Source organism: Nomascus leucogenys, chromosome 5, assembly GCF_006542625.1.
Source record: "Nomascus leucogenys isolate Asia chromosome 5, Asia_NLE_v1, whole genome shotgun sequence".
NCBI classification, from domain to species: Eukaryota; Metazoa; Chordata; class Mammalia; order Primates; family Hylobatidae; genus Nomascus; species Nomascus leucogenys.
In genome coordinates, this window is record NC_044385.1 from 39,401,823 (window position 1) to 39,410,311 (window position 8,489).

Genomic DNA, 8,489 nt, shown 5'->3' on the forward strand with positions numbered 1-8,489 from the left:
CAGGAGATTTGGTAGGTATAAGGGAAGGAGACACTGCTCTTCTCCAGTCAGTTGCAGCCCTAAGTAGGTACAGGTACAGAATTCAGAGAGGTTCTTTTGTGAGCTGTCAAGACCATTTGCTTTGCTGCAACAGGACGGCACAATCAAGAGCTTCCCAGAGCTCTTCATATTTCATTGACTTGATGGCAAGTTCTTTAGAGCCCATTTCAGATCCTCAGGCTGAATCTTCAGTGTTGGCCTCCCTGACATTTGCTTCCCAGCTTTCCAAGTGGATGGGTAATTTCTTTACACCTGGAATACTTGGAGATATTTCTGTGTTGCCAACCAAACTCTGCCATCTCTTGTGGCAATGAGGTAGTCAACAAAGGAGATAGTTGGGCTGTTTACAATGAAGCGGGCAATTTAAATCACCCCCAACCATAGTGGCTTGACCAAAAGCCATTTCTTTGCTCCCAATTCTATGGGCCAGAACTTTGGGCAGAGTTCAGCAAGACTGTTCATCTCAGTCCTGTGTGTACTGCCTGCTGTGGCTCAACTAAGATGGGGAGGTCAAAGACGGTCTCATTTGACATCTGAGGCATTGATGCTGGCTGTCCGCTGGGTACCTCAATTCTCTTCCACATGTCTCTTCTGTCCACATGGTCTCTGACTGTTCAGTGGTATAGCTGGAATTTTTTTCCATATCGTCTGGCTTCCAAGAGGGTGAAAGCAGAAGCTGCCAGGCTTCTTAAGGCCTGAGCCTGGAGCAGCACAGCACCACTTCTGCCAGATTCTATTCCTCAAAGCAAATAACCAGCCCAAATGGAAGGGAGGGGAACTAGATTCCCCTCTTGAAGGAAAGAATGGCAACGTACTTTTGTAAGGAGTATGGGAGGAATTGTGGCCACTTTTGAAAACAATTTCCACACTAGCTAAGGAAACTGAGACATAGAAATGGTACTTACTTGCCCAAGGTCACTCAGCAGCTAAGTAGCTGGGCCAAGGTTTGACCTTGATCAGTTCAATACCAATGTTCATATTCTTTACCTCTACATTCTGTTGCTTTACAACTTCCTTTTTATTTATCTCTGATCCTTCTCCTGACTACGTGGTTTTATGTCCAATTCCCACGTGGCTTTCAAGGCCCAGAAAAATGCCACTTTCCCTATTTTTCTAAGCTTGAAATAAATAGTCCTCCAGCTTAAACTTTCACAGTATTTCTCCTAAGGTTCTTCACATTTAAAAAAATAAAGCAAAAAATCAGGTAACTGAAGCAGAACCTTCTTTGAGTGTTCTAATATTTTAATTATAAGCCTGTTAAGAACCCTGTAACTAGGCTTGGGTCTTATGTATCTCTCTATCTCTTGGATCATATAGTGTAAGACTAGTACATAGTAGTAATTAACAAACACTAAATGACTGGACATGGAATGAGCCTACCTTATCTCTGAAAACCCCTTTTGACCTCTCAGTGCACCAAGAAATGTATGGTGACTGAAAGTAAGCTCTGAGGGTCTTAGTCCCATCCTTATTAGTCACCAAGGACCCCCCTGTCTTCTCTCCCGAACTTGCTCTTTCCACATGCCATGTCCAGCTAGCTTCTGACTCTTCGCTTAATACCATATCTTTGGCTCAGCTTTTAACTGTTGGTTTTGACATTCTTGTTTTTGACCCTATTGCCCTCTGAGCAGCACTTTTGATCAAATCTCCTATCCCACTTCCCATCTCTGTCATCTAAACTATGGCTTTGACCACTCTACTATCTTCTTCATAAGATCAGGGGTAGTGTCTGTTTTGTTCATTGTTGACTACCCGATACAAAGTTCAATAAATACTGTAAGGCTAGCACCAAACTTATGCACTTAACCAGGCCCACCCTGGTCCCAGATGAGACTGTGTTTCAGACAGAGTGAATGACAGAAGCATCTAATGAAGTGCTGGGGGCTGCCTTTGTGCTAGAGAGGAGCATGAGGGCAGGCTTCATCAGAAGTGCTTCCCATGAGCCAGTAAGCTGAGTAATTCTGAGGGATGCATGCCTAACATAGCCACAATGAACCTTGTATCACAGGGGTCAACTGGTTGCCAATTCTCTATGCGAATGCTATTCTTCTTCTTTTTTTTTTTTTTCTAAACTTCCCTGGAGCATCTTTGCTTATTTAACTTTCCTTAATAACCAGCAGATGGCTTCTGTCTGGGCAATCATTAGCTGGTGCTTAGCAATGGCAGATTCAAGAGGAGGCATGGGACTTGTTCAGGGTGGGGAATCCAGATGCCAACATACAGAATGCCAGGTGAAGTTATCAGGCATTGTCTAATTGGTGTTGGAGGCAGTGAGGGCAGCTGAAAGGGGTATTAGGAAGAACCCTTCCCAGAAGGGGGAGGCTACTGCTCAGCGAGCCAGGCAGAACCAGAGAAGACAAGGACAACTCTAGAATAAAGACTAGTTATTTTCTGAGTCCTCAGCAGCTGGCACAGTATATCAGAAATACAAGTACTCAATCAATGTGTAGCAAATATAAACTGGGAGTCATCATTTATTCATGTGTTCATCCAACAAATATGTGTTGAGTCCTACTGTGCACCAGGACACATCCACTGCAAAGAAGCACTGGAGATATAGCAGCCAGCAAGACATGGTCCCTCCTCTACCTATCTTTTGTTTGCATGAAAATGATTAAGTGCATTCATGCAGTAGAATAAGCAAAATGAATGGTTCACTTTGCTTTAGGGAAAGAGGATCAGGTACACAGTAAGTAAGGCATGGAAAGGATATTCAGCAACTGGAAGAGAGTGAAATGCAAACATATGTAGTCAGAGAAATAAGTAAGACCATAGAGTTAGAGAAAACCTAGGAAGGTCAAGGAAAAGCTCTCCTCTGGCCTGCCTAGTAGCTCTTCCAAGTGTGGGGATACACATGATGCAAAAGGTCATATGCGAGGAAGGTCAAACCACTTACGACAATGGGTGGCTGCCCTTTGTGTCAGAGCCCAGGGAAGTTCTCTACTTGATTGCTCACTAAGCCCTCAGCACCTGTCTAAATAAGGATTGTGATGGGGCTTAGTCTAATTATTAGTGTCGGAAGCATTTAATCATGCATTCAACAAATATTTATTGGGCACCCCCTCTGTGCTAGATACTGTTCTAGGTCCTAGGACTATGGTGATAATGTATATTAACACCATGAAAACAGCCTGCCTTTATTCTAGAGAAAAAGAGCAAACGAAAAAAGAAAAATGAATATATGATAATATATCGGGCAGTGTTAATTGGTATGAAGGAAGGTAAGTAGCATAAGTGGATAGAGAGAGAAACCAGTGTGTATATGTGTGTGTGTGTGTGTGTGTGTGTGTGCTTATAGAGGGTGATTACACTTTTCCTGCACACTTTTAAGTTAGGCATGGCCAAGAAGATGTGAGCAGTAACATATGTCATAAAAAGCCTCTGTGGGAAGTGGCATTTGAATGGAGATCTAAATGAAGGGAGGCAGTAGGCCACGGAGGGTCTTAGAGAAAGTGATCCAGAGAGGGGAAGCATTGCAAAGTGTCTTCGATGTGGCAAAAATTTGGTAATTCTGAAAAATAGCAAGGAGACTAATGTGGAGTACAGTCCAAAGGGGAGAGTAGTGGAAGATGAGCCTGTGGTAGTAGTAAGGGTCATATCATGGAGAGATTTTAGGCCACAGTAAGGAGTGTGGATTTTATTTTAGGAGTGACAGAAAGACACTGGAGAACTTGGGACCAGAAATATTGCTGCAGTTGATAGCTCTGTGCACAAATGTTCTCCCTTCCTATGGTCACATGGTAAGATTACACCTTCCAGCCCACTTTTAAGTTAGACATGGCCAATAAAATGTGAGAAGTAACATATGTCATGCTTCAGTAAAATCTTTGAGTCAGTGTCTTATTTATCACTTTCTACTTCTCCCATCATGATGTTCACGGAAGTGTGTCACATTCACTCCTCCATCAGCCTGGGTCTCTGGGTGACTGCAATTACGCAGCTCATCTATGCAGTATACGTAGAATGAATGAGAAAAAGGAAGACGATGTTAAGTGCTGAAATTTTGTGATTGTTCTGCTACACAACTAAGTCTATTGTGACAAATACACATTTAATTTGATTTACATGTTTAAAAATCACTTTGGTTCAGTTAATATTGTGAGTAATGTACCTATCTGTCCACATCTCCTTCAAAGTCCACTAATATGAGAGCAAAGATATAACATTGAACATGAGTGGAAGAGGAGAAAACAGTAGATAATAGATGACAAGACATACAAATGAATGAAGAGTAAACAAAGGAACATATTTTATTTCAAATGAATTAAATAACCATTTTGAAGGGGAGAAATCATCTAAGGAATACAAGAACATAACACTTAATAATATATCCTCGGTCTTGGTGGGGGGCAGAATGCAAACAAAGCCTAAACTCTTATTAGTAGTTTCATTCGTTGCAGAGATATGGGCAAAGCAATTTTTGAAATATTTTAAATATATTATAGGATCAAGCCCATGAGTAAATGTGTTAATGTTTTGGGGAACCGAGATTCTCATTGTGAAGGAGGAGACATAAAACTATGGAATGCAGGAAGGCATGAAGAAATCGAGTGAAGCTGAGTTACATTTAGAGGTATGTTTGGCCTCATGATTTCTTATATATTTAAAATGTAGCCAGGCATGGTGGCTCGTGCCTATAATTTCAGCACTTTGGGAGCCTGAGGTGGGCGGATCACTTGAGTCCAGGAGTTTAATACCAGCCTGGGCAACATGGCACAACACCTTCTCTACAAAAAAATACAAAAATTAGTTGGGTGTGGTGACAAACACCTGTAGTCCCAGCTACTCGGGAGGCTGAGGTGGGAGGATTGCTTGAGCCCGGGAGGTGGATGTTGCAGTGAGCCAAGATTATGCCACTGCATTTCAGCCTGGAGATAGAGTGAGACCGTCCCCAAAATTAAAATAAATAAATAAGTAAATAATTAAAAAAATTAAAAGTACGTGCATATGCGTGTGTATATGTATGCATATCTATACATATATACATATATATATATGGATAAGGAAGGGTTCTTGCTTACAAGAGAGTGCCGAGTGTCAACTGGTAGAAGGGAGGGAGGGATGGCCCTGGAAGTTAATCATTTAATAATATCATCATAATGAAGACTGGTTCAGGCAAGAATCATCAATGGATGCTTAATCTAAGGGGACATTTTGATGGGGAGCAGGATATTTTCATGATCTTAAAGTGCCTGCCCACTGATTGCTTTTTACTTGCAAAAAAAAAAAAAAAATTATTACTATACAGTGAAAATACTGGGCAACACTAAGACCAGGTAATTAAAATAAACATCACCAATGAGGGACACATCCTATGCCTCTGATTTTGATACCCAGACAACAATACAACATCACGTATGTAGTATTCTGGGCTAGAACACATAAACTTAATGTATGCATGAGGAAACATTAGATAAAATGAGGAAGGTTCTATTTAAAAGTGAAGAGGGGGTTGGCTGTATTCTTCAAAATGTCATTGCTTTAAAAGAAAAGGAAAGGCTGGGGAAATGTTCTAATATACAGGAAACTAATGAGATGACACATGGAAAAAATGCTATAAAGGACATCAAGTGTATGTGTGTGTGTGTGTGTGTGTGTGCGCGCACGCGCGTGCGTGTGTGTTTATTTTTTCTGAACCATTTGGGGGTAAAGTTGCATGCATCATGACCTCATGCAACTTTATTTTCACTTGGCTTGTAAAGCTGTTACGCATTTATAAATACAGTGATGTATACGTATGCATATGTTATATGCATATGCCTACCTATGTACACACATACATGGGGAGAAAGTGAATGGGAAAGAGAAAGAGAGGAGGCACTCAAATTACAGAACAGACGGCAAATAGATCAAAATGTTAATAGTAAGTGAAAATGGGTAAAGAGTATCTGGGTGTTTGATACAATATCTTTATTCTTACAACTGTTTTACAACTTTGAAATTATTTTCAAATAAAAAGGAAAGAGAAAAAAATTTCTGTAGAGCCATTGTGTTGGTCAGTGCTAGAGATGGTCATAAGGAAGTGTGTATTGGATGTTCCGTCAGAATGTGAAATTATAGTGTGCTCCTGAGTGCAATAAACTCAGACATATTTTTCATCTGACGATACCTTTGAACTTATGAATATGAGTACAGTATTTTAGAAGGAGAAGAGGACTCTCTTCTCTTTTTTCAATGTTTCAACTTCTGGCTATGTTTTTGTCTTTCTATCCAAACTAATTTTAATAGATGAAGTAATTTGCAAGAAACAACAGGCATTTCCTTGCATTGGTGTGATACAGTGTACAGGTTTTCTAAATGCTAATTAATTCCAACTTACTTTACCTGCTGTTTCAAAGGCTGGCAACTGATACTCGTGATCTAAATGACAGCTGTTTCTAACCTCATATTCTTGAAAAGAAATAAGAAAAAAATAATTTCAAAAGGAATGCATCAGTTTAAAACATGCTGGAAATCATATGTTTTTCAATGAGTGGTGGAATTCCTATGTTCCTCTCCTTGAATCTGCTAACCGGTGGAACAATAGGAAAGCTGAAGTAGCATTTGGTGACTTCTGATGCTGGGTCAGAACACACATGTAGCTTCTGCTTATCTTAGCTATAAGCCACCATGTAAGAGGCCCTATTACCTTCAGGCCATGAAAGTGACCCATGTGGAGGGATCACATGGAAAAGCCCTTAGACTGCATGGAGGGTGATCCTGGCCTATCCCCATCATGCCTGCTCCAGTACAGTTTGACTAAAACTGCATGACAGAGCCCCCCACTTGGGTGATTCCAGAATTCTTGGCCCACAGAAACTGTGAGAGGAAAGAAAATAATTGTTTTTGTTTTCAACCGTTAAGTTTTAGGATGGTTTGTTCAACACAATGATGGGTAACCAGCTCATAGAGGGAAAGGAGATGGAGGTATTGAAAGACAGGAGACAGCTGAACAGTAGGATCTGCAGAAGGGAAATGACAGCAGAAAGAAATTCCATTAACATAGCATAATCTTAGAAAGATCTAGAAGTTGGAGGACCAGCTACCAAGGAAGGTGGGAGTGGGGCATGAGGCTAGAAATAATATTGTATTATTCTATTTCTATATTGTAAACAAGTCATCCTATTTCCTCTGAGCCAGGCAGTTACCTCTTCTTTATCCCAGCAAGGAACAGGACATGTGCTCTGTGGATAAATTGAACCCCAAGAGCTCTGAACTTGATAACACCAGGCATCGCAGACCCTGAGGGAGAGCTGCTACACTAAAACCAGGAGGCTTCAGTAAGGGCCTGTAGTGAAATCCTCAGCTCCCTTCTACCCATTCACTCATATCCTCCAATCCATTTTCAAGTGCATCCTTCTTAGCCATGATAAACAAGTAAGGAAAGTTCCATTATGAGAAATATTCACAGACACACACACACACACACACACACACACACACACACACCCCACACACACACGAACATTAATTTCCAGACTAAAAAGGCAAAAGGCTTACCAAGTATCGAACTGAATGAATAAAAAAGGCCCACACAATGACACACGGTCTTAAAATTTCAGAGCACTGGGGTAAACAGATTACTCTAAAAGATACCATAGGATGGGAATGAGATGCTACTTGAAGAATAAAATGGAATAATGGCATTAGCCTTCTGGAAGCGATACTAGGAAATTATGGAGGAATACCATGAATATTGTCTTGGCACACTCCTTAGCAGGATTTAAATTGATGGTAAGGAACACAGATCTCTGTGCTCTTGACAAGACAATATGGTCTCTGAATATTTCTCTCTTTACTGCTAAAAACTGCCTAAAATAACAGTTCTATGAAGGAAGCCAAAATTAGAACTGATTACCCAATTTCTCCTAACAGACCACATCAGGACACATTCATTCTGCTTTACTACTCTGAACACTGTCCCCAGAAGCCCTGCATTCTTAGATCTTCCCACATTCTCCAGACCTGTATCCCTATATATTCTGTACATCCAGATTTGCCGAACATTTCACCTTACCCAATGTCCCAGTCCTTCCACTGTGCCCTTTGGAATTCACAGTTTATTATCAATAGAGTTTTCCATATCCTTAACCTCTTGTCCAAAGGAGGGCTTCAATTTCTTGCTCTAACTGAAACTAGGTTCTCCTCTGGGAATACTGCCTCCCCCATAGTCATTTGGTTACAGTTCTGTTAACTGTTTTTGTCCTCCCAGGCCCTGGTATCACTGGAACTGGAAGTGGGCAGGGGTCCTTCTCATTGCCACTTGCCCTTTCCTTCCTAGAACATCCTAATTCTCCGGAAGCCCCAGTCCCCTCCACCCCATAGTGCTGCAGTTAGTCACCATCGAGCTAGCTGTCTGCTGCTCTTGTTCATTGACTTGGCATGTAACTTACTCTCTTTTTTTCCACACATCCTCTTTTCATCATTCTTAACCAACACGTTACAGATACGATTCATTCTCCATCCAACAC